Source organism: Numenius arquata, chromosome 5, assembly GCF_964106895.1.
Source record: "Numenius arquata chromosome 5, bNumArq3.hap1.1, whole genome shotgun sequence".
NCBI classification, from domain to species: Eukaryota; Metazoa; Chordata; class Aves; order Charadriiformes; family Scolopacidae; genus Numenius; species Numenius arquata.
The window spans coordinates 45910694-45933325 of NC_133580.1; positions in this window are offsets into that span (position 1 = coordinate 45910694).

A 22632-nucleotide genomic window follows, 5' to 3' on the forward strand; every position below is an offset into this window, starting at 1 on the left:
CCAAGATTTGTGAGGCAGCACATGCTGCCTGTAAATTTACCTTGATAAAGGAATTTTGCACTGCGTCCCCTCCCATACTGTCCCCACATGCTGCTGAAGAGCTCCAGGCAATCAGTGGGAAAAGCACGTGAGGATGTGTGCCAGGTTTAAATGACGACCCTGAATTTAGAGAAATCTTTTCCCGTTTCACCTTTCCTCACTGCAAAGTGCAGCTGATCACGCCTGGCGTCTGAGCTCACAGGACCGTCAGTAGAGTTAGGACAACATGCGTAAAAGGCTCTGACTGCGAATAAGTGCTTGTTACTATTAGATAAACATTCTGAAAAGTTCATTCATATAAACATCTGCATTGTTACTTAGGAAATTCCTTTGAACTGAATAGTACTTAGCCATTCAATATGACAAACACTGTCATGCTGCATGACCTCTTTTTGCCCCTAGAATGTAATCAGACCCTGCAAAAGAGCACTCACCAAACCCCAGCTCTCAAATGAGGCCCAGGCATCATTGGGCCTTGGCTTTATTTCCCTGGGGCTCAAACTCTCTGTCCTTCAGAGAGAAGGAAACTGAGGCACCAAGCATCTGCAGCAAGTGACATAGTCAAGGATAAAGCTGCATTCTTCACAGACTGAATACACATCTGTGTCCAGTAACTAAACCTGTTTTAGGTAGCATCCCCAAGAAGCTTATCTGTTTGCTAAAAATCAAAACTTTTCCTTGGCTGCCATTTGGTTAATGGCTCCTCTCCAGTTCTGGAATTTAATTGAAAAACTCCTTCAAACAATTAAATAAAGACATGTATAAAGTAACTCTTCTGAGCCCTTTTCTCTACTATTCTCCAGATGCCTCCAATGAGTGGAAGCTTTACGGCTCATACACTGGAGCTTGTTGCCCATGTGAGTTTTCCTTTGTTTGGGTTACTCTGATTATGGTTTACTTTTACTTCTGGATTTCTTCCTGTTAGGAGCATGTGTCATTTCCTGATCTGCTCTTATGACCTAATCTGGGGACGTCATGCCCCTCTTATCCTTGCAGCAGGGTAGCACAATTCATTGTAAAAAAGGATGCTGATCTGCTTCTGGCTGTTCATAACAGTGATGCAAAGAGCTCTGTAAATAATCTTTTGTTTCAACATGACCTAAAAGATTTCAGGTAAAGCTGGAATACAGCATCTTTGTGAGGGCACCAAGATATTTTAACAGGCCCAAGTAATAAAACATGTGAGTTATCTTGTACTGTAAGTCTCCAATAGGATTGATTATGCCAGCTCATGAGCTCTAGCAAAAGGCTTTCTTTCACGTTTTAGTTGAGACAGCAAGAAAAAACAGCCATTTCTAGTAATAGTTTCTAGAAAGATCTGGCAGGGGTGCTTTAAGGCGAGTTGAGACTGGAGGCTTGTAGGGGAAGACTAGATCTCTGGATTTCAACCTGTGGGCCATGGACACTGGGGGTTGGTGGTTTATTTCTAAGATGGCTGTGAAGCAGACTTCAGTCTGAGAGAAACAGCTTTGTCTGTGCTACACAGAGATATTCATGTGCAAAACTCCTGCAGGGAGTTGCACTTCCACTGGAAGAACTTTGGAGATCCACAAGGTGAAACAAGATGGGAAAGCCCCGGAGCAGACAACTTCTGCAAGTCCTATTTGCTCAGGGTTTTCATTACACTTAGCCTAACACAAATCTTACTGAGATGCTCAATGTTCTAAACACCTTCAAAGCAAAGATGAGAAGTCCTGGGCCAGTGGAGGGAGAAATCCTGCATGCACCCCCAAGTTCATGATGTGCAGCTGATGACTTCTGATTCCCTGCAGTAGAGGGCAGCAATGACACACATACAATAGCCACTTAATTATAATTGGATTTGGAAAAAAATATATATGTGCAATGTGCCTAAAAAAAAACAAAAGTGGAAAAAAAAGAAAGAAAGAAAAAAAAAAGCCTAGCTCCACTATAATAAGATCTAAGGTCAGGGCTTTTCTTTATTTTTGCAGTGCCTGATTTCATTAACATCCAAAATAGTGGGAGGAGGGCAAGAGGGAGACTGCAAGGAAGGGGATATGGCACTACAGTCATTGCAATGGAGCAAGTACCCACAACCATTGATTGCAACAAGAATCCTGGAGACCTTGTTGCTTCCCTGGAGGACTTGAAATTAAAAACAGCCCAGGGAAAGATTTACTAGCTTGGATGAAATCAGAACTAAACCAGATCTTTGCCACTAAGTCCATTGCTTTGGAGAAGCTGCGTTATATTTAGACTCTCCACGCCATCTCTCCTGGCAAAGCTGGGGTCTCAAGAAAGAAGGCAGCCTTAGGAATCCAGCCCAAGGCTGCCACAGAGCCTACAGCTCCGGGTATATTGCCTGGGAAGCTATAATGCTTTTGGCATCCAGACAGGGCTTTGGAGTTAACTCTTTACAACACAGAAAGTTGGGCTGTTGTGCAAAGTGATGAATGCACAAGTATAAATGACTGCAGAGTGCAAGGTAATAAGAAACCAAGCTGGAAACGCAACTAGACCTTTTCCCATGAAAACTGCACAGTGGAAAAGCTAGAGATAACCCTCTGGATGGATTCCTTTAGTTTAGAGATACTGCCAGGTCTGTTTCATGTGGACAATATTCTCTGAAACATCTGATAGGCTTTCCTTATCTCTTTTTACTGCATTTTTGGGATAGAAAACAACACTTGTGACATCCTATCACAGTGGTCATGATGAATTCAGCTCCTCGCTGCTCTCTGGAGTGATAACAGGCAGTCTGGACAAATGGGTCAGGGCTGGTTTAGATACTTGGATTCAATAGCTGCTGAAGATGACATTTCCTTCTCACAAATGGCCTGGGACAGCTGTAAAGCACAGACCAACGTGCCCATGTTGTGAAAGGGTCACCACCACTCTGACTGCTCCTGGCACATGACAAGTGCAGTGTGGAAGGGGTATAGCACTGAGTCACTTCCAGCAGCTCCTGGGATTATGTAGAGCTCTGAAGTTGGGGTGTCAGTGCCAGGGAAATGTCTGAGTTCTATCCTAGGGACTGAAGGGTATAGAATCACAGAATGGTTTAGGTTGGAAGGGACCTTAAAGATCATCTAGTTCCATCCCTGCTGCCATGGGCAGAGATACTTCCCACTAGACCAGGTTGCTCAAAGCCCCATCCACCCTGGACTTGAACACTTCAGGGATGGGGGGCATCCACAACTTCTCTAGGAAACCTGTTCCAGTGCCTCACCACCCTCATAGTGAAAAAGTTCTTCCTGATATCTAATCTAAATCTCCCCTCTTCCACTTGAAGCCATTACCCCTCATCCTATCACTACATGCCTGTGAAAAAGTCCCTCTACAGCTTTTTTTTAGGTGCCTTTCAGACACTTGAAGGCCACTATAAGGTGTCCCCAGAGCCTTCTCTTCTCCAAGCTGAACAACCCCAACTCTCTCAGCCTGTCTTCCTAGGAGAGGTGCCCAGCCCTCTGACCATCTTTGTGCCCCTCCTGTGGACCTGCTCCAAGAAGTCCACGACCATCTTGTGCTGGGGACTCGAAAGCTGGACACGAGTCCTCCAGGTGGGGTCTCACCAGAGTGGAGTAGAGGATGGGAATCACCTCCCTCGACCTGCTGGCCACACTTCTTTTAATGCAGCCCAGGATCTGATTGGCTTTGTGGCCCGCAAGCGTGAATTTCCAGCTCGTGTTGAGCTTCTCATCAACCAACACTCACAAGTCCTTCTCAGGGCTGCTCTCAATCTGTTCTCTGCCTGACCTGTATTTGTGCTTGGGATTGCCATGACCCATGTTTAGCAACTTCATCCACAAGTTCCCTCAGGACCTACAGATGGATTTCGTCAGGTCCCATGGACTTGTGCACCTTCAAGTTCCTTAGATGGTCTTGTACTTGATCTTCACTCATTTTTCATTCTTATAGTCCCTGCCTTTACCTTCTGCAGCTTGGGTGGTGTGGTTAGAGCTCTTGAAGGTGAAAACTGAAGCAAAAATATCATTGAGTACCTCAGCCTTCTTCATATCCTGGGTAACCCATTCTCCTGTTTCCTTCCTTTTATCACTGGCATACTCATAGTCATTTTTCTTGTTGCCCTTGATGTCCCTGGCCAGATTTAATTCTGTCTGGTCTTTAGCTTACCTAACCTGATCCCTGGCTGCTCAGACAACTTCTCTATATTCTTCCCAGGCTACCTGCCCTTGCTTCCACTCTCTGTAGGCCTCATTTTTGTTTTTGAGTGAGTCCCAGAGCTCCTTGTTCATCCATGCAAGCTTCCTGGCTTTTTTTGCCTGACTTCATTGTTGGGATGCATAGATCCTGAGATTGGAGGAGGTGATCCTTGAATACTAACCAGCTTCCTTGAGCCCCTCTCCTCTCCAGTGCTTTATCCGATAGTACCCTACTATGCAGATCCCTCAAGAGGCCAAAGTCCGCTTTCTTAAACTCCAGGGTGGAGTGCTTGCTTCACACACCCCCTTCACTGCCCTAAAGATCTTGAACTCTACCATTTCATGATCACTGCAGCCAAGGCTACCCTTGAGCTTGATATTCCCCACTAACCCCTCCTTGTTGGTAAGGACAAAGTCCAGCATAGCTCCTCTCCTTGTTGGCTTCTCTACCACATGGAGAAGGAAGTTGTCGTCAATGCATTCAAAGAACTTCCTGGATCGCTTGTGCTCTGCAGTGTGGTCCCTCCAACAGATATCTGGGTGGTTGAAGTCCCCCATGAGGACCAGGGCCTGTGAGCCTGAGGCCAATCCTATGTATCTATAGAGGACCTCATCCTCTTGGTCATTCTGGTCAGGCGGTCTGTAGCAGAACCCCATTATAATGTCACCTGCCCCTGTGTTCCCTTTAATCCTGACCCATAAACTCTTGGTCAGCTCTACACCCATCCGCAGGTGGAGCTCCATGCACTCCACTTGCTCATTGACATAGAGGGCAGCACCCTCTCCTTGTTTTCCCTGCCTTTCCTTCCTGAAGAGCCTGTATCCTTCCATTCCAACACTTCAGTCATAAGAGCCATCCCACCACATCTCCATGATGCCAATGAGATCATAGCCCTGGAGGCATGCACAGGTCTCTAACTCCTCTTGCTTGTTCCCCATGCTATGTGCATCTGCATAGAGGCATTTAAGTTGGGTCTCCATTTAAGCTGACTTACTTGCTGGAGTGACTGCAATTCCTTTGTGCTGCTCTCCAGGTGGCCTTCCTTTGAGGTGTTTTACTTGTGTTTCCCATTGGCTCCTATTGCCTCAGGAGTCCCTGGCTCATCTCCATAAGACTTCGAGTGTGCTGCAGTGTACACACCACATATCAGAGCAACAGGGCCCTCACTAGCTCCCCATCCCTCTAACCTTGGTGTGTCATCCCTTGGCTTGTCATGGGCAAGCCTGATAATACCACCCCCCGCCCCCGCCCCGAAGTCTAGTTTAAAGCTCTGTCAATGAGCCCCACTAGCTCGTGAGCAAAGACCTTCTTCCCCTTTTGAGAAAGATGAACCTCATCTGACACCAGCAGGCCTGGTGCCATGTAGGCCATCCTATTCTCACAAAACCCAAAATTGCTGCAGTCACGGAGCCATTAATTAACAGACTGAGTATGTCTGTTTCTTCCAGTGTCACTGTCTGAAACTGGAAGGAGAGAAGGAAAAATAACCTGCACCAAAGATTCCCTTACCAACCATCCCAAGGCCCTGAAATTTTTTTTAAGGAGTAGGGAAAGAGTTAAATGTGGGGTGCTGAGATTTTGCTGAGAAAGCATGGGATGTCGCAAAATACAAGGAAAGAGTAAGATCATAATGTACCAGCTGTCAAAGGGCTGTGGTTTTTTTGTCAGACAAGTACTAGCCCAGGTCTTGTCTCCAAGCGACTTGCCTATGCTGTGAACCATCAGGTGCACACTGCAGCCAGCCGAACACAAGCAGAAAACACATTTTTACCTGTTCCTTCTGCAACACAGATACTGTCAGGTGCTTCCCCCTCTTTGCATTGCAATTCCTTCTACCTGTAGCTAAGATCTGAAGAGGTCGATGGAAGAGGATAACAGAAATGCATCCCAGTCCAGTAGTAAACATTGTTCTCCCTTCTCTACTTGTAAATGTGCAACTAGAAAATAGGTTCAGTGCCCTGGTAGCAGACAAGGGTCTGGGAGTTCTGCCCAAAGCAGCATCTGAGTTGGTAGCCCAAGCCACACAGGAACATTGAGGGAAGTGACAGTGGTAGGACTCCCTGCTGCAGGGGATGGAGGCCCCCATCTGCCCGCTTGACCTGTTGTCTAGGGAGGTTAGCTGCTTGCCAACGCTTGGATCTGGGACTTTGCAGAAAGACTGCTGCGGCTTGTCTGGCTCTTGGACTATTATTCCCTGCTGCTTTTCCATGTAACGAATAACAATACGGTCATAAAGACCTGGAGCATATCAGGTTCGACTACCCAGCTGTGTGGGTGATGGTCAAGGGCATGGGGGCCAGATGGTATCTCCTCAATTCTGTTGGCGAAGAAGAAGGTCTTAAGGAGTAGAAAAATTCTGCAGGTCAACAACCGATTCTGCAGCTGGTGTTGACAACAGGGATTAGGCTTTTATGACCATAGGACCCTCTTTGAGGATGAAGAACTGCTAGGGAGTGATGGGATAAACCTGACCAAGTGAAGCAAAAACATCTTAGGTGAAAGGATGGCCAACCTGGTTAGCAGAGCTTTAAACTAGAAATAAAGATGCAGGGCAATGACAACACAATCAAGTGAGGAAGTGGTGGACTAGTTTGGCAAGCAAAGGCTGATGTGAGCAAAAGGGACCTCATAAAAACAAAACACAGCTGAAGGGGGGTTACTCCAAGAGAGGCAAAAAGCCTGCATAGATCAACAAGGAGCTCCTGACAAAACTCAAATATAAAAAAAGGAAGTATGCAAGAAGTAGAAGCAGGGACAGGTGATCCAAGAGAAACATAGAGATGCTGCCTGACCATGTAGGGATGGGGTTAGAAAAGCCAAAGCCAACCTGGAATTGAATCCAGTGAGCGACATGAAGGGCAACAGGATGGGATTCTGAAGGCACTTCAGCAGAGGGGAAACCTGGAGCAAAGGAGATTTACCTTCAGTGGAGGAGGATCAGGTTAGGGAATGCTTAAACTAGACAGACACAAGACTGTGGGACCTGAAAAGCTGCACCCACGACTGCTGAGGGAGCTGGCTGGTGGCATTGCAAAACCACTCTTGATTATCTTTAAAAGATCATGGAAACTAGGAGAGATTCCTGAGGAACAGAAGGAAGGAGATATCACTCCTCAAGAAGGGCAAGAAAGAGGGCTTGGGGAACAGTAAGCTTGTAAGCTTCACATTGACTCAAGGAAGGTGATGGAGCAAGTCCCCCCAGAAACCAGTTCCAAACATGAAGAGTGCCTCCTCAGCAAATTTCCAGACGATACAAAGCTAGAATGAGTGGTTGCTGAACCAGACAGTTGCTTTGCCATTCAGAGGAACCTAGACAGTCTAGACAATTGGACCAACAGGAACTTCATGAAGTTCATCCCAGGGACGTGTAAAGTCTGTCCTTGGGGAGGAACAGCCCCATGTACCACCACAGGCTGGTGGCCAACTGGCTGGACAGCTACTTTGCTGAAGAGGACCTGGGCGTCCTGGTGACCAGCAAACTGACCATGAGCCAGCAGTGTGCTCTTGCAACAGAGAAGGCTGATGGTATCCTGGGCTGCAGTAGGAAGGGCATTGTCAGCAAGTCAGGAAATGAAGAAGAGGGAGCACGACTTTTCTCAGTGGTGCCCAGTGGCAAGACAAGAGGCAAAGGAAGCAGGTTAAAGTACATAAAATTCCATCTGAACACAAGGGGGAAAAAGTGTGCACTGAGGGTGATCAAATGTTGGAAGAAGTTGCCTAGAGAGGTTTTGGAGTCCCTATACCTGGAGACATTCAAAAGCCATATGCAATGAGCAACATAACCTAGGTGGTCCTACCTGAGCAGGAGGACTGAACAAGATGACCTCCAGAGGTCCCTCTGAAGTCATCTACTCTGTGATTCTGTGAGTTTGTAAGACTGGCTTCTCTAAAGTTGTTCAGTTGTCTCCTCCTAGCAGGAGTCCTAAGGCAGTAGAGTTTCAGCTCCTTGCTGCTGCATTCAGGAGAAAGCTCTTTGTTTACCTTTTTTGTGATAAAGCAGAGAAAAAGAGGAGCTCACCTACTCCGCAAGTTCCCTACGTCTGAGCTGGGGAATGGACATTGACCTGGCATGAAGATTAGTGATGTAAACAGTCTGGGCTGGAGGAGGCTGACCCTAACCTTAACTTCCACTGGAGATGCAGGCTTATATGTATGCTCTAGGTCCATGCTTTTCAACCTCTTTCCATTTCAGATTTCTATGAACACTTACAGAAATGTAAACCAATTGAGCATGTAGAAAACACAGCATCACTCTGACGCATCTTCTGGAGGCATCATGTGGCTGAATTGGCTTTTCTTAGTTGCTTTTCACAGATCAAGTAGGAAAAATCCATGGATCACCACAGGTCTTTAAACTGAAGCTTGAAAGCCAAGTGTTCAAGTCATGCATTATTCAAGCTCCAAGAAGAATTTTACAGAGTTAAATTCCCTTGCTTACCCTCTGCTTAAAGATACCTAAGGTAATCCTCATTCTTTCTTCAACCCTGAAAGTAATAAAGGGGATGTCTTCAAATCCATCTAAGAACAAAAGTGACTATTTCCATATCTGAACAAGTTCCGAGGAACAACATGGGCAGAAAAACTAACTAATAATAAAAACAATAGTGATGGAGAGTACCTACCAGACTAGACAGCGTTTATGGAGACTGTTGCAAGCTCAAGGTTTTATGCAAATACATTTTCTTTATCTCATTTTATTCATGAGGACAGTGAGTAGATAAAAAATATATGGATAAAGCTGAAGTTGACACATAAAATATTTTGTGAGGAACCACCTGACTGTGGGGACAGAAAACACACTGGAGCAAGCTTTTCTGTTATTATTGTTTTATTGATTCCAAGACACAGCACTTCCTTAGCAGACATTTCATCTGCCTGCAGCTTTCTACACAGACAGATTTATAGAGCTCTCCCTCCCCCTTTAGTTCTAGCCAGCTATTCTTCCAGCCAGGGCATCCATCTCTCCTCAATATGTATACTTCTATCCAGCTAATCACTAAGTTGTTCATGCCTTCACATTATTTATGTAATGTTCCATCTGTCCATTGCTCTTTACATTAGTGAAATCTTAAAGAGGTTCAACCATTTTCTCAACCTTAAGTATCTAGTTCCATTAAGATTGGTTTTTTAGACAGAGCACCACAATTCTGTTTGAAATCAAGACGAAAAAGAAGGAAATCTCACCATGCAGGGAATTGGCATCTGAACCATACTCTATAAACATATTCACGGAGGAAGTATTACAACCTTCGAAAAGGTTGCCAGACAATCTGGCCTAAGCTGGGACTACCAAGCAGAAGAATCTGAGGAGGTCTATCGGTGTTGCTTTTTCACATTTTATTGTATTGTCAACACATTTCTGATCCCTATCAAGATGAATGCATATTTTCCAGATTTGATTTCCTCTCTGCTTCTTTTGTGGCTTTTTAGTTCAACTGTGCAAGGAAAAGGAAACTAAATTAAATTTAAGCAGCTCGAAGTTCTGCAAGGGATGGCGCGCATGGTGTGTTGGCTCCCATTCGCATCTGGACAGGCGCCGCTGATTCATACATATGAACAAGGAGGTGACAATCATTTATTTCAGAAGCCCAGCCATTCATTTCAAAAGGCCCATGCCTCCCTCCTGTTCCCCCACTGCCTCCCCCTCCCAGAATAATAATACATGATTGAGGGAATCATATTCTCAGAGAAGAGGATCGGAAATGGTTCTGTTGCTCTTCGGCAAACTCTCAAATAAAATAAGAACTTTCTATTATTAAACCTCATTATGGTATGGAATTTTCCCACACTGAGCAGAGAAAATAGTTCAAATAAGATTCAATTACAGAGAGTGTCACAGGAGGCCATGCAGCCCAACAGGTTAGGCACTGTGAAAGCTTGGGAAAATGAGCATCTGTTCCTGACTGCTCCGGTGATGACCTTCTTGATGACCAATCCACTATATGAGATGACTCCCAGCTCCTGGACCTTTTGGGCCTGAAGGTACCTCCAAGCAAATGGCATGTCTGTTGAACATGTCCCAGTAACATTCCTCTGGAGTTTCAACAAGTGCATAAGGAGGCAGATGAAAGTGAAGTTCTTGAATCTTAAGATGAAGAGGTGGAGGTGACTCCCTTTCCCTTTCCTCCACCTGCAAGTGCATAAACGTAGTCTGGACTTCTCTCAAGTAACATGACTTACCTGGCTTTAGTGGGGATAAGTGCTAACTGACCTTTTCAGAAATTTATGGATGGATGGATGGGTGGATGGATGGATGGAAGGAAGGAAGGAAGGAAGGAAGGAAGGAAGGAAAGAAAGGCACATGCAGAGGTAAAAAGAGAGGAGAGGGAGACATTTCTGTGGGAGCCTCTTGTTAAAACTTTGGCAGTGCTTCACTGAGTTTAGGACAGGAAGTGATGAATATTTCGCTCAATGGAAACCACACAGGGGATTTGAGCTGCTACAAATATATTTGCCATACCTCCTACCAGCTCTCTAGACATAACAGGAAACTGAACGTTTTATGAATGTGCAAACCTACCTGCCTATAAATAATACAGAATAAATTAAGCACAGAGTTAAAAGGGGCAAAGCAGGTTGAAAATGTTACTGATCTCTGTCCAAAGCAATAAACCATCATGCATTGTCTACTAGGATATTGCTTTCTCTCCTACCAGCTGCACACTTCTGGATCATGATCATTCCTGGAGGTTAAGCAAAGCACTGGCCTGGCTGGCTGGAGGGTGATGTGGAAACAGCTCGAGTTCTTCTAGAAATGGTGGCGCCTGGGGATCTCCATGACATGTGTGAGAGGCAAATCCATTCCCAAGATCTCTGACTGGGAGGAAAGGCAACCAGCTTGGGTAAAGAACAAAGAAGATATCCAAGACTGGGGTGTCTCCAGGAAAAATAGGAATGCAACTTCAGGTTAAGGGCTTTTCCGACGCCAGGGAATTGGCTTCAGACCTTGTGGTCAGCTCTGGATGAGGCAGGACTGGGGAGCAGAGATGAGAGCAGGAAAAGGGGTAGTGGTAGGTTGGGGCATGCGTGCAGCAAGGTTTCATGCATCGAGGCAACTTGGGCAAAGTCGGAGGTCCTGTTTCAGGATGCTGGTGGTCTCTGGTGGGAACTAAAACATCTCACGTGCTGGCAGAGGGGTCCCAGACACTCTAATGAACAGCTTTCTGTGTGCCTGTGCCCTGAGTACCAGTGCTATAGCCAGAATGGTAAGATGAGACACTGCCTTAGGAGGAGGATGTGAATTTATGCTGGACTACAGCTGTCATCTCCAGGCTGGGTCAGGCAGACGATACCAGTGTGGCACATTTCTGTGGCCTGCAGGAAGCAGCAAGGCAAGCAGTAGCCTGAGGTCAGCAGGCTTTTCTCAGAAATACTGAGTACATCAAGAGGTCCTCAATACACTGGAGTGATACAGCATGCTTCTGGGACATGTTGCCTGCTCCCAGGTCCTGAGGTTTCACAGGACCATAGGGGCTTTCTGCCCTTCCTGTAGCAGGAGATTTAGTAGCTCTCTGCACTGTCTGTAACTGAGTGAAAACCAGCTGGGCATTTTGCTGTACCCTCTTAAGGTAGACAAAGACAGGAATCAAAGATGCCATCCTTCTTTTCCTTTTAGAAAGATATTCCTTGAAATTTATGGATTAGAGGTGCTTAAATCCAGGGTCGTGGATTTAGAGAACAATTACTATTAAACAAGGACATGCTCCCTTTGCTCATGGAGCCTAATTCCACTCAATCACAATTGTCCTTCTTCCTTTAGTGGGTTATGAAGCTCTGTGATGCTTTTCCTTCTAAATAAATCTACAATATTAGGTCAGGTTGCTTCACAACTACTGTGTTCCCGTTGCTCCTGGCTGCCTTGGAGAGGTGGATAACATCTGTCTGTCTTCACCAGTCTCTAAAGCATTTTGAAAATCTCCTGGGCAAGGGGAAAAATCTTAATTCTCTTCAAAACAATGACTGAGCTCAAATCACTTCCTATACCCCCACTTTGTAGAGTGTGCTGCTTCTGCAAAACCCTGCCCTGAAGGAAAAGAAAAGAAAGGGCATGCAAAAACCCCCACATCCATTGCCAGATTTTCACTTCAGAGATAAATAAGAACGTACTGATGCTAGGTGGTTTCCAAATAGGAGAAGTATTTTCACTTTAGTTCTCATTCTGGAAATCTTGAAGTGTGTGTTTGACTTTTGTCTTTAGAAATAACCTCACTGAAATGAACAGTTTAAGTCTGAAGCTGCAGGTTTTCTAGCATAGTCACTATCTTGCCGAATTCTTGCAAGACAGCACATCTCTGTGTGCTGTCCCCCCCTAACAGGGAGACTCACCAAAGACTCAGTTGTAAACAGAGCTCTGTAATTATCCAAGGAGATTTCTAAATTCATGGGGAAGATAGTGAGACTGTGAAATGAAAATAAGACTCTGATAATACCTTCATTAGTAAAAGAACATGAGTTAAAGAGCTTAAGACTGGTTATGCTGGATATATACCAAATGCCCACCTACCCCACCATCCTATCTCAGACACTAACCAACAATATATGCCAGGGAAAGAGCCTAAGAGAAGAGTGGGACTGTAATGATAACTGCTTGAAATACCCTCCTGTGGGTATCTGAGTTCCCTTCAGCAGAAACCCTGCATCCAGACAGCTTGCAGAATTGCGAGGCCACTGGATGTTCCTGTATAAGGTCCCTGCCCTGAGACCCCTGTGGTGTTGGCAGAAGACGAACTGGCAGTCACTGATGGCTGAGGAGAAAGATCGTAACTCACAACAGAGGCAGCAGCCCACCCCTGCCCTTGAATGACCAACTCAGAATACATTCATCGTCTATGCACATTTAGTCCTTGGCCTCTCAGCCATGCTGACTGCCACATGGTCTTGTATAGCATAAAGAAATGGTACAAAACCTTTCAGAGATGTTCAAGAACTGGAGCACCTAAAGGCATCCCCACTTATAGGTCTTTGGGGCAAGTCCTAGATATTCTGGCACCTGAATCTCAGTGGTGAGATGTGATCTGTTTCTCTGCTGTTCTTTTAAAGACACCGGGATTTTTTTTCCCTAAATTTCATGATGTTCATTAGGAGCCTGCCAGTAGCACCATGTGTTGCAAGCTTGTTCCAGGCATGAAAAAAAAAAAAAAAGAGAGCTTTGGACTGAGAAAATCTATGTTCACTCAGAAGATTGTGAATCACCCACATATAGCAGGGATGTTGGTCTGCTTAAAGTTAAGCATCTGCGTAACATCTTGGCTAGATTCAGGACACATTTCTGATGAACAGCTTATTTCATGAATTCCACTCTCTCAGTTGGCCGTTAACAAAGGGCACATATATTCAGATACAAATATAAATATATTTTAAGATTTGTATAACTGAACATATATCCCCAAATATTCATTATTTAAAAGCATTTACTAATGTATTTTCATATTAATTCCTGCTATTTGGATGACTGCCAATATTAATACTGGGCTGCCTTCATGTTTAATAGTAGAATTATATTTAAAAATATATGTTCATTGAAGCTGATTTGATGTTTTTTTAATGTTGAGATTTCTGTACAATTACTTTAAAAGTGACCTTTTGACCAAAGAGAAAATGTTAGAATAATTTTTTCCTTTCACTTTTGGGCTAAACTTTATAATGTTTAGAAGAAGAAAAAAAAAAAGAACACCCCTACCCCAAACTTAAAATCTTTCAGTATATACATATTTTTCCTTATTTTCAGCAAGAATTTTCAATTTGGATGTGTTGAAACACCACATTCCTTATTCAAAAGACTATTTTTTCAAACAGTTTTTGATGTGTGACATAGCTGTTATTTTACGAGAAACCTGAAACATTTCGCTGGAAATTTTTACTGGAGAAAAAACAAAGTTCAGTTTTCAAACTCCTGCACTCACACGCACAAATGGTATTTTTCATTCATCCAGCTCTGGTCTTCACTCTGGATCTCCCACTGAAAGTGAGCAGCGTCGGGGCAAAGCAAATTAGCTGAACTAATAAAGCAACTCAGATAAATGCAGGAGGAAATGTTCCCTTTTATCATTTGTCAGCTCCTACTTGAGATAGTCCATGTTAACATTCAGTGCCTAACAATTTGGGAGCGGGGTATGAAGAGTGTCCAGTTATATGGATGAGAAAAATAAAGCTGGGGGAGATTAGGTGCTCTTCTGTCAAAGACTATCACCTTCACAGCTTGGCCCAAATTCAAGAGCTGTTGTGAATTCAGCCCCCGGGACTGGACTGACTGGTGAAGTCACTCCTGTATCCTGCCCATAAACTGTTCTTCTCAGACTCTTCCCATCACCATGGTGCCTGCCAGTCCAATCTTAGGGTGATGCTAAAAGGAAGAGGTGTTGGGGATATCTCCCTGACGTGTATTTATAGCAATACACAAGCTGGGTTGTGGTCACTCCAGCACTGAGAGCATGATGACAGTAAGGAAGGAATGTGTCCAGGAGAAAAGGCTGGTTCACAAACAGATGGAAGTAACCCACAAGTCCAAAATCTAGCAACACTCAGCAAAAAAGACGTTACCACATGGGCAAGGCTTTCTCTCCCCCCTCGCCTTGTCACTGCTCACATTCCTAACATACAAGGTGCTATTGTTTTCCAGACTTTGATTTACTCTTCCTAAGGGTGTTGCTGTCTGTTAATAGATGTCAAGAAAACGTGGCTTCTATGCTTACTGTTCCCCCAGGAATCATCCCTTGCTTTCTGAAAGTATCTCTCCGCAAATATGATCCCGCCCCAGCAGCCCCACCAGATGCTTATATTTCTATTCCCTTTCTTATGCGCCTCCAAATACAGCTCCTGAGATACTTGACAGATTTGAATCCTCATCAAAGATGTTAAATTTGATGATAATAGTGGAGGACTGTTTCAGAGCAAGAGATTTGGGGGAGAATAATAGGGCAAAGAAGGAACAGAAAGACACAGATTTTGTTTTAAATTCTGAGTAAGCCCCCTGTGCCCTGTGCTGGAGGGAAGGCTCATCTGCATTACACTGTGCAGTGAGCAGTGAGGACCCAAGATCTGTGTCAGCCTTAGCCACCAATAAGCCCATGAGTATGCCCTTTACTCAACACCCCACCTCTCCAGGTCCCAGTTCTCCTCTTAACAGAATGGGTAAATTACAGACTTACAGCTTCAAACTGTCTCTCCAACTTTTGCTACACAAAATGGTTTATACCACTGCAAAGCACTTAATTGTTTTTGTCCTGGATTGAAGCATCAGTCCTACGCCCGAAATAAAGATGGATTTGCTTCAGTTATTATTTTGACCCATCTTGCAAACTCCGGGCTGGAAAGCTCTATTTTATTTCCAGTTTGCACAGATGCAAACAATAACTCAACACGCACTACGCTGGTGAGTTCGGTTGTTTGGCTCATGGCTCTTGGCAGATGCTTTCAGCATTAACTGTGGTCCAGGAAAGTTGTCTTCTACCCAAAGAGCCAAAGGACTGTGATTTGCAGGTGAATGAATGACATTGTCAGTTTGGAGATGGACTTCGCTTCTTGCTGTGGACGCTGGCTGTGAGCCTGTGGGGGAATCACTAATGCTCTTGCAAATTCTGACTCTCATATTGGTGAAACATGATATCAGGGCAGCATTGCAAGAGCCTGCAGAAAGTCCACTCTAAGCAGCTGATGATTTCAGTGTCCAGGTTCAGACAGCAAGTGTCTATAGCAGACAGGACAGCACAGGAAAAGGATGAGACTGTCCCACCCAGCATGAAAACCAGTTGTCGTCCACACCAGTCCCATAGATAAAGACTGTCGTAGGGGTTGTTGCAGAAAGATGTCCAAAGGCAGCAGCTTTGTGGGTGTTTAAGGGTTCCTCCCCATACAGAGAGGAGCTGTGGAGGAAAAAAGTACTCTTCATACAGTGATTTTAACTTTCCAACATGATATTCTCAAAGTGGGCTATTATTATGAATTACATTTGCAAGGTTCCTCAAGATTTAGTACCTGGTTGATAGCCAAGTAATACTATAATTCCAAATACTTCTATTTAACTTTTTTTAAACTTTATTTAGTCATGGTCCATTTATTTATTTACTAACCCATTAATACATTTATAAATGTTTCCTCCATTGTTCCTGTAGATTAAGGCCAGGTTGGGTGACCTTATCATAGTAAAAATGATACTGCATCTTTTCCATAGCTTTGTTTATGATGTATTTTGGAAAAAACATCAAACCTTAACGTAAAGACAGCAGCTTACAGAATAGGTGGCGTATCCCTTGAGAAGTAATTTTAAATGATTAATTACTATCTCCATGAAAAATCTCCAAAACCTTTTTGGATTCTGAACATAATTGAAGTAATAGTATTTTTTAAAATGCAAATTGTAAACACCCACTTGTTGACTTGCAACCTAGTGGAAGCAGCATCATTCATTTCTACAGAGAGATTCCTCTTTGTTGTTACTGGCATGTTAAACATATTAAGTAGACACATTCTGGAAATATGCTTTTGATCAGAATAGTGATGATATAAGATAAACCTTTCTTACAGAGCAGTTGAGCTGGTTGGGACATGTCTTTTATCCCTTGAATATCAATAAAAGCAAAGAATTTTAGTTTTCATCAAAATATTTAGTTTATGTCAAAACTTCAAGTGTTCGAGAGGTTTTGGTGAAAAACAGAAAAACAAACCTTTCTCATTTTTGGCAACAGTAAAATGTTAGGGGGAAGAAAACTAAAACTTTCAGTAACGGTAAAAAAAGTCAGCTTTTTGCATCTATAATTTTTCAATGGAAACGTAAAAAACTGTCAAAGTTTAATGTGTTGGTGGAAATTTTCACTGTGATGAAAATCACTGCTTTGTCAAAACAAATGTCTGAAAGCAGCACTTGAACCAACTGCTTTTAGTCATTTGGAGTTTCTCATGATCTGATCTGCTCACTTTTCTGAGTGAGTTTTCGCCTCATAATGGAAAGTTTCCAGAAGAAATTGGGACTCTCTTGATTTGGGGTGCACGTACACACATGTGAGTTCACAGGCATGGTCATCCATGTTCACAAGCATGGTCATCCAAGTACAAACCTTGCACTGGTCCCCATCTCTAGTTTAGGACAACTTATCTCCCAGCCTTTAATCAGAGTTGATAGATCAGATAGGAACCTAAAAAAGAATAAGTGTAACTCAATGAGGGATCCGGTGGATTCACAAGTTGTTTTTGGAAATGGAATTGACCACACTATGCCCGTGTCATGAGGGAAGGAGCTGCAGGAAGAGGAAGATAAGGAAGAAGGTTAAGGCATGATCAGCAGTGGGAAAGGGCTATTTCTCTGTCTCCTGTGTTGATATTGAAGCGTAGATGACGGGGTAAACCCTTCTGTGTGCAGGGAATAGATAAGAGATAAGAATAAGAGCTCATACCAGCTCGGTGTCGTCATAGGATCTAAGAGGATCTTTCTCTTTATTCCCAAATTCTGTGTATTTCCTAAAAACTCCCTTATTTATTAACCAATGTCAATCTGACTTGCAAAGAAGGAAGAGATCTCAAAAACTTACAGGAGTTTATCAAATGTTATGCATATAGGCAGCCAGATGGAGGCAAAGTACCCTTGAAGGAAGGGTTGCAGTGTAAACATGCCCCTTATTCGTCACCAGAGAATCCACAGAAGAGTTCACCCTCCAGGCATAAATCCGTTGAAAAGTGAGCTATAAGACTGTGTATTGCTTATAAATAACGACTCTTGTTACAGCAGTAATTTGAGCAGCAGGAAAGCGGAGGCATGCTATGACTGCACTTGTTCTCACAGAGAAGACATAAATCCACATCTTCTGGTCTGCGTAACAGCACAACACACAGCGAACACTAGGAATGGCTCCGGCTGTAAATCACAGCTGGCTTCCAGCTGCTGTTGCTTTTGTGATCTTTGCTGAGCAGTTTGTGCTAGGCAGTGTGTAACAGCATTGCCCCCAGAGGCTTGAGGTGTGAAGAATCAGGCCCCATTTTGTGGGAGACACAAGGAGGAAAGATGGTCTCCCCATCATGTCCTGTGCAGGACCTCAGCTCTAGACTTGAGACTGGGATAGGATGAGAGCTCTTTGCAGAAATTTTCCCATTATGACCAGTATTGGTCATTACCTTACGACCCAATTTCCTTTACATGAGTGTTTACAGACAGTGGAAGTGCCCCAATGCCTAGGAGATGCCTACAAACAGTTGGCAGAGATAAGACTTGCAGAACAACCATGTCTTTCTGGAGTGGTAGCTGGAGGTCACATAAGATGCCCCAGGATATCTACAGTAATCCTCAGTGCCTATGTCTTGGGAAGCAAGTTACGTTTGCCTTACTCTGAGAGCTAAATGACACTGTCAGGCAATTTCTATGTATGCTTACAACTGCCCTTAACTATGGGGAACCAAATTGCTTGGTCATCTTTAAAATATTGTAGGGTTTGGCCAAGAAGAAGGGAATAAATTGTTCTCCCTACTAGCTACAGGTCAGGAGGTTATGGGTGTGGACTACTGTGAAGAGTGCTTATGGTGGACATTAGGAAACACTTTCTAACAAGAAGAAGAGGAAGCAGTGCAATTTACTGCCTGGTGAAGCTGTGAAATCTCTCACTGGAGGATTTTAGGAAGGAGGCAGATAACCACACCAATCTGCCAGGGTGGTTCGGAAAAAGTCAATGCTACCTCAGGGCAAGGTGCATGAATAAGTTAACCCCTGAAGAGCCTTCCAGGATTTTTTTCTCTTTAATTATTTGGGTTCATATTCCTTCCTGCAGAGCCACCAACAGGTCAGATTCCTTCCTGGCAGGAGTAATGCAACCACTAAAGAGATAATCCCTATCCCAGAGTATTTACACCCTAAAAAAACACACCTCTAAGGCACAGAAAGAAGAAATGACTGAGACAAAATCATAAAGCAGGTCAAGTAGCAGAAACAGGAATTAGCTTCGGGGCTACTGACCCCTAATCTGTGGCCACCATGGCACTCCAATCCCTTATTGTTAGTTTTGACTGTAGACCCTTGGTCTTTCAGAGGCCATGCTGTTCTGCCCAGCAAAGGCAAAAGGCATTTCTAATGGGGAATAAATTTATTGCCAAATTAATTCTTCACCACTGCAAATAACCCTTTGATTTTTTGAAAAGGAGCAAATTAATAGTGAGCCACATACAAGTACTTTAAAGGGAAAAAAGGCAACAAAGACTGAAGCTGGCCAGAGTTCAATGGGAGCAATTAAGAACAGCTGTTTGCAAGCAGGGTGACTGTGAGGTAAAGTTCTGCAGTGGGTCGTTGTGCAACCCTGGTTATTTCTCCTGAGTTGGCCTTGTGGAAACACTAGTTATTCTGCTTGCATGGTGAAGACTTTCCAGTTCATGCCAGGGGCCTTGGCTACAACCACAGGTTCTTTTTGTTTATGCGACTCCAACTGCCATAAACATTTCTGGGTGCAATGGTTTACCTTGACACTAAAATTTTCTGTGCAAAAAATTGTTGACCTTTCCTGTTTTCAATTACCAGTTAGTGTTGTGTTGGGTATACATGTGTGCGTGTTGTGGGCTCTTTATGTGTGCCATAACCTCTTTAGACTTCAATGAATGAACAAGAAGCAATTCTCTGGAGTCTCCTCCAGAGCTCACGAGAGGAAGCAAAAAGAGCAGCGTGGTAATTTTGAGAACATTCCTGATTGCATCTGCATGCACGCTCTGCTACTCTCACAGGCAGCTCTGTTCGTACTTATGTTCATACTTGGGGAACAAACCACAGCCTCCAGTGAAGCAGGGAATGATGGTGAGAACAGGCAGTTCTTTGGGATCATTTCACATGGCAGTTGCCAGATTAAAACACAAGATGAGGAAAACCTCCAGCCTTGCACATGCATACACTGCCTGGGTTGTGATTAGAAATGCTCTACGAGACCCATCCAGCCTGAGAACTTCACCTATGTGGTCCATGGCAACTGCAGAAGTCCGTGTCCCAGGCACCCCTGCATCTCTGTTGATGCCACATCACTTTTTTAGATTTCGGTTCTGACCTACAATGTGAAGGTTGCATAGGGAAGCACACTCTGCCATAGTGAGGCACGAGGCAGAAATTTTTGATTAATTTGGATTTGGTATCGGTTCTATCTGTGCCGCACAGGAAGTGGCACTCCCAGAAGATCCACTTCCGCAGTGCCACCACAGTGTTTGCTCTGAGATTAATGCTCTGATGTCCTGATTTGTCCAACACAATAGACCAGATGCGAGTATGGCATTATTCAGCCTAAAAGCCAGAGGAAAAAGAAGTCCCTTGCTCAACCAGTATCACTGAGAAAAGGTACTGTGAAATCTGTGGTTATAGACTCTTTTGTCCGTCCCACAGCCACTACTCCTCAAATTTTTTGGGCACAGGCCAATATAGCTCCTGAGAAATCCAGGATTAAGGTCTACTGATATCAGATATATTGGGGATTGGGAAGAAGCAGTAGGAGCCTCCCCAACACAGGATAGAGAGGAGACTTCAGGGGAGGGTAGAGCAATCCTAGGCAGTGGCAGGAGCAGCTCAAGCAGTTTGCACCAACTGTCTCGCTGTGCTCCCTTCACTCCTCACTGCCCTCCTGTACCATGTCTGCCCTCTTAGCTTCCTTCTCTCGACTCCCCTCCTGCTCAATTCCTTTCCTTTCCTTTCCTTTCCTTTCCTTTCCTTTCCTTTCCTTTCCTTTTCCTTTCCTTTCCTTTCCTTTCCTTTCCTTTCCTTTCCTTTCCTTTCCTTTCCTTTCCTTTCCTTTCCTTTCCTTTCCTTTCCTTTCCTTTCCTTTCCTTTCCTTTCCTTTCCTTTCCTTTCCTTTCCTTTCCTTTCCTTTCCTTTCCTTTCCTTTCCTTTCCTTTCCTTTCCTTTCCTTTCCTTTCCTTTCCTTTCCTTTCCTTTCCTTTCCTTTCCTTTCCTTTCTCCTTTCCTTTCCTTTCCCCTTTTCTTTTTAGTGATCTCCTAAAGGGGAAAAAATACAGAAATAAAACCTTCTTGGATCTACTTCCATCCTTCTTACCTAACAATATTATAATAATGCCGCTGATAATGGTGCTCACTGCTGCGCTGTTGCAACCAATATCATATAACCCCATTAGCACCTTTGCCAAATTCTATCTTAAAAGCAGTTTGGTGTTAATCTCTTCAGAGAGAGAAACTTCTATTTCTTTGAGTTTCTACAAGGATAGGTGTTTCCTCTTTGTGTCTGGTTTTTAGCTGCTACAGTAGTAGGCAGGAGAAACCATCACGTAACAACTGCCATCAGTATTTGGTGGAAAACATCTAGAGAAACCTTGAGAAAACTGACCAAACTTCCCCTCTCCCTACTAGTCTCCTTGGGGATAAAAGGATGGAAAATCAGGGAATGGAACATTTATGGTTTAATTTCTATATCTTGGAAGACATCCAGTTAGGAGAACGTGATACATGGCATTGTAAAAACAGAAGGTGAGAGAAAGAAAAACAGAGAAGCAAGGCACTGTATAATAAAAAAGGCATGGTCAAAAAAAAAAAAAAAGAAAAAGAAAAAGAAATATCAAGCAATCTGGTAGGATTTCAGCATAGTAGGTTCACAGAATATAACAATAATCAACTGAAAGAAAACTGTTTGGCATCGGAGGAAATCTAGCAAGTGAAGTGCCGGATGGGGACATGGTAATAATGACTGATGTGGTAAAACACTGGGAAAATCCATTCTTGAGGTGGCACAGGCGGCAATTTTCCTGAGGCTGAAGTAGCTGTCATGGTACCAAAAGGCAATGCCAGACCACTGTAGGTCAGGGAGGAAAAAGAAGGCGGGAAGCAGTGTAAGTGAGAAGCAACCAAATAAAAACAACTCAGAGGAAGCTGAGGCTTTGAGGGAAAAGATAAGGGCAGCCAAAAAGCACTCTGAATTAATGGATAAGCAGCGTAAAAATGTGCTTTTACCAATGTATCAATAGAAAAGGAGGGACAGGGCACAAGTGACTCGGACAGCTGAAATACCATGTCCTTTTTATAACGTTCCATCAGCAAGGAAAGGAAGCAAACAAAAACAAAAAAAGAGAAAAATGTGTTTGAACAATTGGGAATCAACCTGTAAAAATAGCTATTGGTAGAAAAGAACTGGAGAAATATGTGGAAAATTGGATAAGAAGCAAACTGTTCAGTGCCAGGTGATATGAATCTGGGAATACTACAGTTACAAGGGAGCAAATTTTATCTACCACCTTGCAGAAACAGGTTGAGAGCAGAAGACCTGGAAAAAGTGAAGGTTGTGCCAGACCTTCAAACAATCAAAAGAATCACACTCCTGGTAATTACCATTCTGGAAATGTAACTTCTGACTCAAGTACAATAATTGAATAAGTATGAAGGAGAAGGACTCGAGAGTGAGCCTGAAGTTGGAGCCTGAAAACTGAAGCTGAGTATCAAGAAAATCTTCCTGGAAATAAGAAATGTTAACCTATGGAATAACCATCTCATAAAAAAGATATGAGAGCCCCTTAGCT